General features: G+C 42.0%; 1 long non-coding RNA gene across 5 annotated transcripts in view; it reads left to right on the top strand.

The window, feature by feature from the left end:
* Positions 1 to 15,325, top strand: part of LOC148718510 (uncharacterized) — a 122,196-nt gene that overhangs the window by 45,037 nt on the left and 61,834 nt on the right. For 3 of the 5 annotated variants that reach the window (XR_015993707.1, XR_015993711.1, XR_015993710.1), the window contains exon 7: positions 8,741 to 8,761. The exons of the other annotated variants lie outside the window; for them this stretch is intronic. This is a non-coding gene — a long non-coding RNA (uncharacterized LOC148718510). The remainder of the gene's footprint in view (positions 1 to 8,740; positions 8,762 to 15,325) is intronic. 5 annotated transcript variants of the gene reach the window in all.

Raw genomic sequence — 15,325 nt, 5'->3', positions numbered from 1 at the left:
GTGGTATTTGATGCCGCGGCATTACATGATGGAGTTTCTCTTAACAATCAGCTAAATCGAGGACCAGATTTAACAAACAGTTTGCTTGGCGTGTTGCTGAGGTTCAGACAAGAGCGCATCGTACTTGCAGCAGACATACAATCTATGTTCCTTCAGGTGAAAGTACCTGCCGAGGATGCCGACGCCCTCCGGTTTTTATGGCGGGAAGACGCTGACTTTCGTACCCCCCCCCCTCCCCCAGAGGAGTACCAGGTGGTCTCTCACATTTTTGGCGCGAAAGATTCTCCAAGCTGCGCAAACTACTGCCTCAAAAGAACCGCTAAGGATAACAAGAAGATCTTTAGTGAAGAAGCTATTAAGTCCGTCCAAGAGGATTTTTACGTTGACGATCTGTTGAAGGCGGTAGAAACACCCAGCAAAGCGATTTCACTGGCACACGAATTGATGGCCCTACTGGAGAAGGGCGGATTTCGTCTGACTAAGTGGACGAGCAATAGCCGAGAAGTGTTAGCGAGGATAGCCGAGGATAAACGGGCGCGGCCGACTGTAAACCTGGACTTGGACGAGCTGCCTATTGATCGGGCGCTGGGCGTTTTGTGGAACGTCGAGAAAGATGTCTTCCAATTTGAGGTCTTCAAACCCGACAAACAGGCCACTAAACGAGGGATCCTGTCAGCTATTAACTCCCTTTACGATCCTATGGGTTTTGTCTGCCCAGCTGTGTTGGAAGCAAAGAAAATTATGCAGCTACTCTGGAAATTACAGTTAGCATGGGATGATCCTATCCCAGAGAGTGAGCTTGCTCATTGAGAGCCATGGAAGTCTGAGCTATCCGCTTTGACGCAAGTACGGATTCCGAGATGCCATCTCCAGCGACGCGGAGAGGTCAAAGAAATTTCTCTTCTCCAGTTCTCAGATGCGTCAGATAAGGGATATGGCATGTGCTCCTATCTGCGGTTTGTCTATGAAGATGGTTCTATTCAGTGCTCCTTCCTGATTGGCAAGTCAAAGGCGATGTCGGTGAGGCCGATTTCAATCCCAAGACTAGAGCTGCAGGCTGCGACGCTTTCTGCCAGGATTTATCAAGTTTGTCGAGAGGAGTTAACCTACAGGATTGACAGAGTGGTGTTCTGGACCGACTCTCAAACTACCTTGCAGTACATCAAAAATGAAAGCAAACGTTTTCTCACCTACATAGCCAACAGAATTGCTGAGATTCGTGAGATAACCAGCCCAGACCAATGGAGACACTGCCCAGGAAAATTGTATCCAGCAGACGACGCTTCCCGTGGTTTGAAGCCCCAGAAATTGATTGATCAGTGTCGTTGGTGGAAGGGACCAGAGTATCTGTGGGAATCAGAAGAGAACTGGCCTGAAGCCGAGATTGGCGAGGTCTTACAAAACGATCCAGAAGTTCGGAATGAAGTGCAAGTTCATTCAATCAAGACTGAAAATCCTGACGCTGGACTCGACCCAGAAGCTCTATGCACGAGCGACCGGCCTGTTTACAAGATAATGACTTACTATAGCTCGTGGTTGAAGTTGCAACGTTGCGTCGCTTGGCTATTGCGCTTTTGCCATTGGCTAAGGAACCGGAAAACTTCTTCGAGTGTACAAGCATTAACCACAGAGGAGCTACAAGAAGCAACCCTGCTAATCATGAGGTTAGTCCAGGCTCAAAGTTTCGCTGAAGAACTGAGAGATCTCAAGGCAAATAAGAAAGTAAAGAGCTCCAGCAGGCTTTTGAAGTTGAAACCGGTGCTGGCGGAGGGGGTTCTTCGTGTTGGAGGCCGGCCGGAGGAAGCAGTTGTACTGTCTTACAACGAAAAGCACCCAATCATCTCCCAAAGAAACACAACGTTAGTCAGCTGATTGTTCGCTGCTGTCACTTACGTTTCGCCCATGCTGGTAAGGAGCAGACCCTGGCGCAGACGAGGAAAATGTTCTGGATACTCGGAGGCAGAGGATTGGCCAAGAGCATCATTAGAAATTACTTCAAGTGTCGCCGGTTGAATGAGAGACCAATGAAGCAGATCATGGCCCCCTTGCCTAAAGAGAGATTAGAACCGTACAAACCACCCTTCACGTTCTCCGGCGTCGATTTCTTCGGGCCACTAATGGTTAAATGGGGCTGCAGTTCAGCAAAACGCTGGGGATGCTTGTTTACTTGTTTAACAACGCGAGCCGTTTTCTTGGAGCTAGCGCCGTCATTGGAGACTGACGATTTCATTATGGCGCCAGTTTGTCATCCGAAGGGGACCCCCCGAGGAAATCAGATCGGACAGAGGGACCAACTTTGTTGGGGAGGAACGTGAATTGCGAGATGCAATCAAAGGCTGGAACAACATTAAGATCTACCAAGAATTGCAGCAGAAAGGAGTCAAGTGGACTTTCCACCCTCCTCCGGCGGCGTACAGGTCCGGAGTCTGGGAAAGGCTGGTGCAGAGTGCGAAGAAGCACTTGAAGGCTATCGTGGGAGATAGATTGCTAGGTGAATTCGCGCTGCGAACTTTGTTCACCGAAGTGGAATTCATCATGAACAACCGCCCGATTGTAGCAGCCTCGGACGACCCTGCCGATTTGGAAGCATTGACCCCCAACCACTTGTTGCTGCAAAGGAAGGTGACCGGATTGCCTCTAGGGGCTTTTGTCAAGGAAGACCATTTTGGAAGGAAGCAGTGGAGAAAGGTCCAATACCTAACCGACATCTTTTGGAAAAGATGGATCAGCGAATATTTGCCGACCTTGACTGAAAGAGAAAAGTAGCTCAAGGATCAACGAAATGTTAGAGCTGGAGATCTGGTGCTCATCGTGGAAGAGAATGTTCCCCGTAACAAGTGGAATTTGGATCGTGTGACTGAGGTCTTTGTAGGACGAGATTCAAGAGTGCGATCTGCCAAGGTGAAGACCTCTAGCACGGAGCCACACCGCCCCGTTGTTAAATTGTGTTTATTGGATGGCTAGGACAGACACTTATCCTGATTTGTAAACGTGTCAACTGGCCTTGACGTTTGCGAGGCCGCTGTCGTGTCTTATTTGTGTTTGCCCACTAAAATATTTTAAGAACGTAGCACGTGAATTCCAGCAATGCGAGTTCCAGCAAGTTCACTTGCACGTGACCTTTTTCGTTTCTTTTTTTATGAATAAGTACTTTGGAACTCTAGTTTTCGAAAAGTTGGTTTCTAAGTTTGTTTGTAAAGTTCGCGAAGGGTTTTTGCAAAAGATTCAGAGAATTTTGAAGCGACGTGGAGCGACATAGGTAGAGAGGCTCATTTACGACGCTGTGGAACTCTGAAGAAAAACGAAATTAAACGTGGAGTCTACACATGTGACTAAAACTGTTTTTGCTTGAGCTTACTTTCACAGTGTCTAGCGGCTCAAGGAACAATATGATGCTGTTCCCAGGCCCCCTTTTGTACCTTTTCTACACGGCAAATAATAAGAAAATTGAATTGTAAGTGAGCCCCCTCTCCCCATCAATCCTTCACTCTTTCCTATCTGTGACATGCGCATAGTAATTTGAAATAGTTTAACTTTTAAAAGAAGTTGCATCCGATACACTCTATACAATCTCTATGGAATTTTTTTAAACTTAAAAGTATTTCTTACGAATATTTTACGTGAGTAATGCCTTCTTGTTGTTTATTTTTTTCAATTAAAGTACTAATCGTGCATTTAGTGGGAAAGGAATAATTCATGATTCAGCGGCAAGGAAGACAACAATTTTTTTTTCGAAGTATTTAGACCCCGTAGGGATTATAAAAGCAAGCGTAGACGCGACAAGTAATAAGCACAAATCATAGTGCAGTCACAATCCCGGACGTGCGTTTACATTTTGCTGACTGAAAGCGCATCTTAGATAAAACTGATTTCGATTAAATACTGCAAACAACTGAGCTGTTCCATTTAACTGATCTATCAAAGGCCTGACTTTAAACCTACAGTTGCAAATCTCTTGAGCGCTTTGGCGCTTAATTGTTTTCATTGTGAAACACAGAAAAGTTTATTTTTTGCCATTGCTAACGGTTGCGCCACTATGGCATAATGTGCCAACCGCCCATGCAGACGGATCCAGCCAAGAAGTCTAATTTCAGATTATATTTCGGATTTAATCTTTGATTCTAGATCCCTTTCAGACCGCGTTCTTTAGTGCTCAGCAGAAAGTAATCTTCGAGTAGTGGAAACTATTTCGAACGTATTAATTAGCGCTTTGCTTTCACGTTGTATTCATTCGTTTTTGCCACAATTGTTGTTGTGTCTCACTTCAGAGAGAAATTAATGTTTTAATGGCCATACAAGAGCTCTTGACCTTCCATCGAGTCGTGTATTTAATGTGTTGAGTTGAAAGCAACTCCAATTACTTGAGAGAGACAATAAGAGCAAAAATCTGTTATCTTCTTTTTCTCCCTTTATTCGCTCTTGTAAGTTTAATATTGATCATTCATAAAATAGGAGAGGAATGGCAGTTAACTTCTCAGAGATACACAAAGGTAGGCTGTGATTACAGAACAGTGTTTCTTTTATTAGTTTCAAAGTTTTCTTTTGCTGGCTTAGAGTCTTACCTTTAACTGAGAAAATACATATGATCCGCATTTGTGGGGAGTAGCGATATATCAGTAATTTTTTTTTTTTTTTTTTTTTTTTTTTTATCGTAGGTAAAAAATTGTTTTCCTTAAGACTGCAATGGTTTATTTTACCCGTGAAGGAAAAAAAAAACACTGTGTAGTTTTTAAAGATATTTTTTCTTTCCCGCAGCGAGTATGTGAAATATTTTCGTTTTTGCACTCTTAGGATCTAATATGTCATGCAAATTTCATGCATGTACTCGAGCCTTTGTTCTGTTGAGCTGCTTGGCTTGTGATAATGTCTAGTGGGAGAGAAATCTCAACTGAATGCATGCGCCACCTACAATATAATACACTGATTTCGACCTAGTGCCGCAAACTAGTAAACTGTTCCATTTTAACTGATGTTTTGAAAGCCTTATCTTATCTAACGCTTGGAAAATATCTGGAACGTCTTGGCGATTTATTTCCCCAATGGGAAAAATGTTAAAGTTGTACAGCAGAACTATTATATGCTAAGACCTTGTACCCCAAGGGTGAGTCAACCTCCCATGTGCACTTAAAGGTAGCTACGCTTATTTGAATGCCCTGGTATTTTTAATCAGAGATTCTAACTACTCGAAAACAATGAAAGCGCTGGTTTCACTTTCTCCAGTCTCTCGTTTCCCTGAAGGCTGATCGTGTTTAAAAAGACTTTGAAAACCATGCAAGGCTTTTACCCAGTAGAGTATAAACCTGCTGTAAAACATTTCTATTTAACGTTCCGTAGTTAAATAGCTATTGACTCCCAAGATATCTGTTTGATTACCATGAAAAAGCGTTATAATTATTCACTTGTTCACTCGCGAGGCAACAAAGTCAAACAAAGTCCGTTGACCGATGGAGGGCCGATCGCAAAACCTTTTAAAAGTCGTTGATCGATCGACGGCCGATCGTGTTTGAAAAAAGAACTCGAAATCAATCCATGGCCTACACCCAGAAGACGAGTGCAACAAGTGCATGATAAAAAACTCTTCTTCAGGCTTAATCAAGCAAATATATTGGGAGTCAAGGCTATTTAACAACGCAAATGTTAAAATAAAAACATAGGGCTTCTTTGAAATTTACAGCGATTATCCACTTCAAGAGATGTCATGATTAATTTATGGCAAACCTTCATTTCTTTGAGAGATACAACAAAAGGGAAAACTGAGCTATTTCCAAAATCCTTCTTCTTTGCTAACATAAGTAATCATTCAGGTTTTATCATGCAGGAGTATATTCTCAGCAAAATCAGTAGGGGATTAAGATGATTTATATCTTACTTACAGTTTTCTCCAAAGTTCCTTGAAATTTATGATCTTTTACGCAGTCCTCTCTCTTGGTATAGCTTTCCAAACAGTCGGTCATCACTCCCGACAACAGCAACTACTCCAACTACGCGACCAGGTTCTTATATTTATTTACAAAGCTTTTCCAGAACATACTAGAAGTTTACAACATAACTATTTTAGTTTGATCCTATTACATCATACAGTACTGTGCAAAAGTAATGCAAAGAATAAGTTACAACTATTAAGTTACAACTATTATTCTCCGCAATTTCATTTTTGTTCTTGACCAAAATTTAACCCTTGCGTCAATGCATGTTTGGGGCTTGCGTTGTTGATAACCGCACCTTAACTGATATGATGTCAAGGTGCAGCCCATTGTGAAAGGGATTCCAAGGAAATTTCCTTCTTTTATTGCTTGCAAATAGAGTACTCCTCTATCACCTGCAGGGTATGTTGCGCGACAGCATCAGAAATATTAATTAATACAACTCCTAACAAAACAGTTATGTACGGGTCTAAAATAAAACTGTGTCCCTTGTCATGAGAATGGCATGAGGCTTAGCTGAATGAAATAAGATAAAATTCGAATTCAGCTGAAATACAGGTGGAGCGTATATTTACGGCTTACTTACTAATCATTTTAGTTACTTCTAACAACTATTCCGTCTGTAATTCTATTATTATAGACTATTCAAAATTTTATGCGCTTAGTGACTTATGATAATGGAGGTATGATATGGAATAAGTGACTCAACCCACAAACCGCTCTCTTACTATAACTATTGTATGCATATCGTCCTTATGCACAACCTATATTCTGTTATGAGTGTCTTTCCTGTGTGTGATATGCAGTCAGGAATTTGAAATCTATTTATTTTCTCTACAAACGTTTTGTTATTTAAACTTTGGTTTTTCAGTCCATTATACGTGAGATGACGCATTCAAGTGTTAGCGAATTAAAATACGCGCAGCGACTTGAATCCCTCAGATCCTTTCATCTTGTAAATTGTGCACATGCGCGAGTTGTAGATATGATGTGAAGATTGGCACTCGTCCGCTCACTTGATTGGTCGACTCCTATAAAACTTTTCTTCGCTTTGAGGCTTTTGAGTGTATTTGATAGTTTTTAGCGAGTAATAAACAAACGAATGCGACCTTTGTTGCTAAGAATAATGCTGGGGTTGAAAAAGAAGCCAATGATAATCTTAAAATAGTTCAAATTATACATTTTTCATCCGTGAATTAAAGTTTGACCAATCTCCGATTACGCTTTTGTCTCTTGCAGCATATATTTCATTTATGGCGTCAAAGCTTCTATTTTTGAGTGTATATCTGTAGGAAAATGATTATTGTGTCCGAAAAAGAAAAGCGAAGACAAAGAAAGAAAGTTAAGCGATAGGTTGCGTATGTGTGGAAATAGGCACGCAGGTCATATTTCAAAAGGACTATGAAAATGTGTCCCTGAGCGAAGAGATCTCAAGTTTTATGGAATCTGTCAGTAGGATGCGAGACTAAATTGACCAAAAAATATTTCGAGACGACAGTTTTATTCATTTCTTGATTTGCTGTTATAAGTGAAAAACGTACGAATTTCTTACGTGTACAAAGCCCTCGCGGTAAAATTCATCATGCTTAGGTTGTTGTTCACTTGACTTCATGGCCAGAAAATTGCGTAGCGTTATGTTGAAAATTCTGAAAAACTACGAAGATCTTCTATCAAACTATACTTTTTGAACACATTGTTACGCGTACATAATATTCACGGGGCCATGGAATCGTCAAATTGTCGCTAGGCCCTGCTTGAAATCCGAAAGTTCGGTTTCCAATTTACGTCCACAATTCGCATGGCTTAAGAGAGAATCGTACTGTCGTTGACTCGAGAGCTTATTCTGTCACCTTTAAGACCTTGATATCCATTATTTTCCATGGAGAGTATTCTGTAGCATTGCTACTTTATATTCTGAGTTCGACAAGGTCTAACTCGATCGCAAAGGAACGAAAAATCTGACTGGAAAATTTTGAGGGTCGGCCGCGCGGACGCCATATTTTCAAATTTGATCAAATAGTATGGACGCACAGAATGATGCCCCTTTAGTACCCCCTAAAGCCATCAAAATATATATGCAAACGACCGATTCTGATTGGTTTATTGATTCCAAACTATAAAAGAAATTTGAGGAGAAAATTCTGCTTAGTAGGGGAGGTAGGAGGAAAAGCGTTCTCGCGCGAGCTAATCGCGCGGTTAAGGCAGTTACGGGTGGTTAGGCAAAACGAAAAATTTACCTTCGCGCTGAAGATTTGATCCAACCACTCCTTCGTAAGAGGGAAAGTTACTATGATTGTGGCAGTAACAAAAGGCCATCTACGGCGTGAGTGACTAGACAGCATAGGCATAAAAAGAACGCAACCTTATGCATATATGCTTATCCTTATGTCAGAGTGTCTCATCAGAGCATATTAGCTTTTATATGCTTATCCCTATGCTTATATCGCAAGTAAATGCCTAGCTGAACATTGCAACAATAGTTTTTCGATAAACAAAACAACACTATTTTGAACTTTCGTTCCCCAAACCTTTACGGTATGATCTTGGAACAGTGATTACCTTACACTAACTCCTACTCAGACCATATTTTCTGTCTGAGGCTTAATTTAATTTCACATTAGAATTCTCAAAACGCTCATTTACCCGAGTTCAACACTTCTTAGAACGATTCATACCTTAGCGGTATGGAAATCAAGCATCAATTTCTATTAACGACATGTAAATTACATTGGCTTATCCAATTCACGAGTTGGCTCACAGAGCCTTTGATTCATACTCGATCGTAATTCTTAATTTTTTTTCTTTCTTATTTTCAGCGTGGAGAAGAAGACATGGAGGTAACTATTTGTGGTAATAAATCATAGAAATCTTTATTTAACATAACGTTACAAGTACCACAATTAAGGCTCTACTTAATTATTATGGGTATTTTTTAAATTGAATGAACTTGATTATCACTCCAACAACACACACACACACACACACACACACACACACACACACACACACACACAAACAAGTAAAACAAACAAACAAACAAAAAACAGAAAAACAAACAACCAGGAGGAAGGTAACTATCTGTGTAAATGAATAGTGTAAGTTTTCATTACCACAATATTTAACGAGTTAAACACCAAACCCTTTAAATGACTATGAATTCCTTCCCCTTTAAACGTGGTATATATCCGTTAAATAGGCTTACACGCGACAATTCAGCTCTCTTGTTATCATATCTGATAGTTAACTATCAATAATTGAATGAACTTGATTATCATACCAACAGCACACATTCACACCCATAAACAAACAAACTGTAATATTCCTAGAAGCCACTAAGATCAATAACTCGAACAACACGCCGTCACCCTTCGAACTACCACTCTTTTTCACATACACGCATACTCTCTCGGTCACCTGACCACTGTGTATAGCCCCGGATGTCCACAGGACACCACATCTTCCTTTTTCTCAGTTCATAAACTCTGACATAAACTGATTGTCTCCTTTGTGACCAGTTGGCACCCGTAACATTCCCGGCACTTCCGTTCCACAGCCTTATTAACTCCTGGCCACCACACTTTAGACCTGAGTCTCTCCTTCATTTTGGCGATTCCCTGGTGACCTTCGTGCGCGAGTTCCAAAACCTTTAATCTGAGCACTTTGGGTATCACAATTGGTGTTCCACGTAGTATAACTTAACCAATGAACGTCAATTAGTTGCGCACCATCAAAAATGACCGTGGGCCCTTCTCCCAATTTCCACTAACAAGGCAATTATACACTGCTTGTAACTCTTCATCCTCTGCAGAGGCACTCTCTATCTTCTGGATCTTAACGGCTACGGGGACTGCTTTAAAAGCAACCATCCGAACATGTTCATTATCATAACGACATTTCTCAGCAATATTATCTCGTGATGCGACGCAGCATACCTTGTAACTATATGGTTGCAACCGCAACACCCAGCCTTCAATGCGTGCTGATGGCTTGGATCCTCTAGAGTAAATCACCTTCAAAGCCTCATGATTTGTTACCAAGTCAAAAGTCTGCAAGCCGTACAAGTATTGGTTGAACCATTCGCACGTCCACACTAGTGCGAGCGCTTCTTTTTCTGTCTGACTGTATCTCCTTTCTACGCTGCTAAGGCTCCTGCTGGCTCTGCCCACACCGTTCTTCTCCTGGACTAGCACTGCACCTATCCCCACCGGACTTGCATCAGCTATCACTCGAGTATGTGCCTCTTTGTCAAAGTGTGCCAGAACAAGTGCCTTGGCTAACTGCTGTTTCAGTTCCTGAAATGACGTTTCTTGCTCACTGTCCCATACAAAGGGTACTCCCTACCTAGAGATCGCTCGTAGAGGTTCTGCAATGGTGGCAAACTTGGGAATAAAATGTGCACTGAAGCCGACCATCCCCAGGAAGCTCCTAACCTCTGTTGGTGTGGTTGGGCGGCTCGGTTCAAGTACAGCACGGACTTTCTCTTCGGTTGGACCGATACCGTACTTTGAAACTAGAAGTCCCATGAAGACTACTTTGTCCATCCTGAATAGCCCTTATCGCATTTGTGTCTGCGATGCAAAGGGTCCGCGGAGTTACAGTTTCAGGACGAGGCTATCGGGTCAACGTTTCTCGAGAAACACCAGAAACGCTCCATGTCTGACCATATAACTCTGGAATCTGCCTATTTTTCTGCCGAGGAAAAGGTTAGAATTCTTAGTCCTTGCATCACGAAAGGAAGATTGAAAGAATGGCTGTCATTTTGGAAAGGAACGGCAAAATTTTGTCGCGTTCGTTCATGACTACGGTTGTTTTTCCTTTGTCGGCCTTTTGAAGGTTTAACTCAGAGTCACGTTTCAAGGCCCTCAGCGCCTTGTGTTCGGCCAGGAGCAAATTATCTTTTCGCTTTGTAATTTCTGAAAGGTCACTTTTTAACCTCTTCTAAATAGCTTTCAAGGGCTACTGATTTTTGTGTTGGTGGTATCCATGTAGATTTGACGTGGCAGGGATGGGTATTTTTGTCCTCCCCTCGGAGCATGTAAATCAGACGTATTCTCCTTGCGAACTGATCAAAGTAACACAATAGCTGTTGTCTGACCTGTTTTTGTTTTGTAGCGGGTGTTGAAATGAATTTGAGCCCTTTTGCCAGTAAATTAATCTGGTCGTTTGTAAGTTCTTTATTTGAGAGGTTTATTATGTGCGTTTTGTTCGCCTCTAGTTTGATAGTTGAACTTCTTTGGCAAGACCGCGGTTTCGATCCTAATCTTGTGAATCTCGTCAGTTGCCGATTCACTGAATAGACTGTTGCACCCGCACGCATTAAAATGTCTAACCATGACGAGAACATGCTGTATCCTTAAGAAAATACATAAAAATGCCTCCAAACGTAGCCGTTTGCTTCGATTTTACTTGAAAGTTTTACCTGTGTGACCCGAGAGCCTCGTTTCGAAACTTCAAAGTCCGCTGAGCTCTCGTACAGTGGGCGTAAATGCGATAAGGGCTATTGACACTTCTGAGGGTTGAGGGTGAGATTCTTCTAATCGCGGCAAGACTTTATGAAGATGCCTGTCATACTTCTCATTATTCTTGCCACGCACTATCAAGTCATCGGCAATGTTCTGAATCCCACCAATATCAGAGACCACTTGTCTTATTATCTGTTGATGCTTCTCAGGTGCTGAGTTTACTCCGAAACTCAGTCTCTCCTATCTGAATAACCCATCATGTGTGGCAAATGTGGTTATATCTCTGGAGTCCTCATCTAGTTCAATCTGATAGAATCCCAGACAAAGATCCAATTTTGAAAACACTGCACTGCCATTGAGATTTCCCAACACCTCGTCCACCGTCGGGATGGGTATCCTTTCACGAATGATAGCTGCATTTGCCTTCCTCATATCTACGCACAACCGGATATCCCCTGATGCCTTTGGCGCAATCACCACAGGACTAACCTATGACGTCGGCCTATTTACTCGCTCCACTATATCCTTAGCAATGAGGTCTTCAACTTTCGCAGTTACTTTCTCTCCCCGTGCAAATGGACACGCCTTGGTTTCTGAGCTACTTGTGTCACCTTTGAGTCGACGTGTAGTTTCAGTTTGTAGTCTTTCAGCTTGCCGACGCCAACAAACACTGTTGGATACTTAGCCTGAATAACTAGGGCTACGTTCTCGCGAACGACATTGCACTCCAGAAACTCACTGCTGACGCTCGAACTAATACGAAGCAGACCCAGAGCATGTGAGGTTTCGTGGCCCAGCAGACACCTTCCACTCTTAGTGACTACCAAGTGCGAACCTATCCTCTTATCACCTACCGGGATCTCAACTTTAACGTGGCCAATCACTTCCAACTCTCTCTTGCCATACGCATACAACAGCTTGTGGCAATCCTCCATCTTCGCGTTAAGGCCTTGGGCCTTAAGCTCTTCATATTCTTCCATTCCTATGAGGTTACTTACTGACCCTGAATCAATCAGTACTCTTGTTGTAATGCCATTAATATTCAATTCCAGCACTGATTCTTTGAGACAGGTTGCATTGCATGTTTTTCCTTGATTCTCTGTAACTGCAAATGGAAAAGCACAGTTCTCGCTGTCAGTTGCGTTCTGATCGCCCACGAAGTTAGTATTGTCAGACTGGCGTCTATCAGAATCTCTGCTTCGCTGATTTGGTTTACCTCCAGTTGCATAATTACCACTCTGTGCCCTACAACACAAAGCAAAATGACCATACCTCACACATTTTGCACATTTCTCTCCTTTTGCTGGACAACTCCTAGCAATGGGCAGATGCCCCTCTCTTCCACAATTGTAGCACTTTCTGGGTTTATCATCTCTTTGTCCTTGTCTTGTCTTGATTGCATTGACGGTGTCTCCTTCATTACCACTGGGTTTACAGTCATGTTTGTTGCTTGTCTCCCAGCCGCTTCCCAAGCACGAGCTTTATCTAAGGCTTCTTCCAGTGTAATATTCCTGTGTTCCAACAATGTCCTCTTCAGCTCAAAATCCGTTAACTACTCAGTGAGCTGATTCCTCAAGTTGTCGTTCAAACTCGTTCCGAAATTGCAATGCCTAGCTTGTTTTCTTAGGCGTACCAGAAACTGGTCAGCGGTCTCCCCCTCTTGCAGTGACAGCTGGCGAAAAACATGGCGCTCGTAAGGAATATTCTCCTCGACGCGAAAGTAGAAATCCAGCTCGCGAATAGCGACCTTGTAAGCGTTATCACCCTCCGCTGGGATAGGACCAGCATCTTGAAAGTCTTCGAATATGTCTTGAACTTCCATACCGGCGTAATGCAAAAGTTGAGAAGTCTTCTTACGAGCATTGTCCATGCCCTTTCCTTCAGCATAATATTCGAACGCGCGCTTCCATTTACGCCACCTGTCCGCGACTTCCGGAGCTAGTCCGGATAAATCCAATGGTGATAGTGCTTCTCACTCATATTTAGACCATCCTCGTCACCAATGTAATATTCCTAGAAGCCACTAAGGTCAATAACTCGAACAACACACCGTCACCCTTCGAACTCCCGCTCTTTTTCACATACACACACACACTCTCTAGGTCACCTGACCAGTGTGTATAGTTCCGGATGTCCACAGGACACCACACAAACAATTGCCGTTGCTGAAATACTCATTTTATCACTATAGATGTACAGATTATTTAGGAGCGTTCGATTCCTTAAATTACGTACGTATACATATTGAATGCATATCCTCTATCCCTACATACGTGGAGTTGATTTTTGTGATAGGCGCTAAGGAAATATAAAATCGATGAGGTGACTCTGTTGACTATGTACACTAGAAACTCGCTGATTGTTAGTTATTTTATTTTCGGACCAGTCAAACTTTAGTTTCAAAGTCCAGCTTACGTGAATTTACAACGGATCAGTCAGTGTCACATTCAAATGATACTTAAAGGCCCATTTCCATCCGAGATCCTTTGCAGTCGTTTGTTTTTATTTTAGAATCGCGCTATTGTTAAATGGCGAACTCTGATAGTCATTCACAAACACTATTAAAAAGGAAAACAAAGATTTGGGGAAGAACACAGTAAACAGATTTGCAGCGAAATATTTGAGACTGAAAAATCATAAACCGAGTCTGTGCATAAAACTTGCACAAAGCTTACTTGATGTTGAAGGAAATTGTTCGGCTTCAACACTAACTAAAATATAAACAAATGACCAATATTGGCCAAAACTGTTTTACTTTACGCATTTCAATTATAGAATAATGACTTGTACAAATGAGATCGCTTATATACATATCTCAGGATCTCAAGTAAAAATCAGTCAAGTAATTATTCTCACCTCGAAAAAATCTCCCCGGAGTCTCTAGTTCCATCGTAGGAACAATGCACTAACATTTCTGCCAAAGCACTGTCTGTAGTGCTACCGAAACCCATTGTTGTTTTCCTTGCCCTCCATAAATCATACACAGACTCTCGAAGTCGAATAACCTTTGCCGAGCCGGGCAGACCCGGCCTTCCTCTAAACCGCTTCTTCGGCGGCATCAACTTTTCAAATGACGTTTTTCACCGTCATACATGTAAGAATTAAAAACTATTTACTGATATGGATACTACGATAGTTTGTTGTTCGCACAAGATTCAAGATGGAACTTTGAAATCCCTAATTAGTAAGATGGAAGAAGATATCAAAGCGATTCCGCAGCTTCGAGGAAAATAGCGTATTTTTCATATATAAAAAATAATCTGGGAGCGCAAGGCATCTCGGTTGAATATTGGCCTTTAAGCAAAACGCGAAATTTACTCGAGTGCGGAGGATTTCAACCACCTACTTCGCTTCGCCTAGAACGATATCTACAGCATTGCTATGAAACTTTTTCTAAATATTAGCTTTACATTTAAAACGCTGCTCGCCGATAGTCCGATATTGAAGTGTCACTCACGGCCAACTGCTGGAAAAGTGACTGGTTTGAGGCTTGTTTGGTGTTCCAGGAGCTGTATCGACGTTGGAAAGTGGTTCACAAGTGGGAAATGCAGTGAATTAAGCTCAAGCATAAGTTCAATCAATCGATATGCTGTTTCTTCAATGGTGTAACTCGCACTGTGTATGCGTATGTTCTTAGTGTGAACATCCTTGTACTTGTTTTCATCCTCTTGCTAAAAGTTATTTCAGAAGTGCGAAACAGGCTTCAAGCGCGGTAATCAGTTGCAGCATAAGCATAAACATAACAAGCTAATGTGCAGGTGGGCACAGCTACAACATATATAAACATGAGCACAAGCGCTCAGTCGATGTTATGTTAAATAGGGACATGTTTGGTATAAGCAGTATAGTGCTTGCTGATTGCCTGAAAGTCTTTCGCTTATGTTTATCCTTACGCTCATGCCAACCAGTGTAAGCATAAAAAGAAGGCAATGTTTTGAT

This window comes from Stylophora pistillata, chromosome 12 (genome assembly GCF_964205215.1).
Source record: "Stylophora pistillata chromosome 12, jaStyPist1.2, whole genome shotgun sequence".
Taxonomy (NCBI): domain Eukaryota; kingdom Metazoa; phylum Cnidaria; class Anthozoa; order Scleractinia; family Pocilloporidae; genus Stylophora; species Stylophora pistillata.
This window is presented reverse-complemented; position numbering and strand designations above follow the sequence as displayed.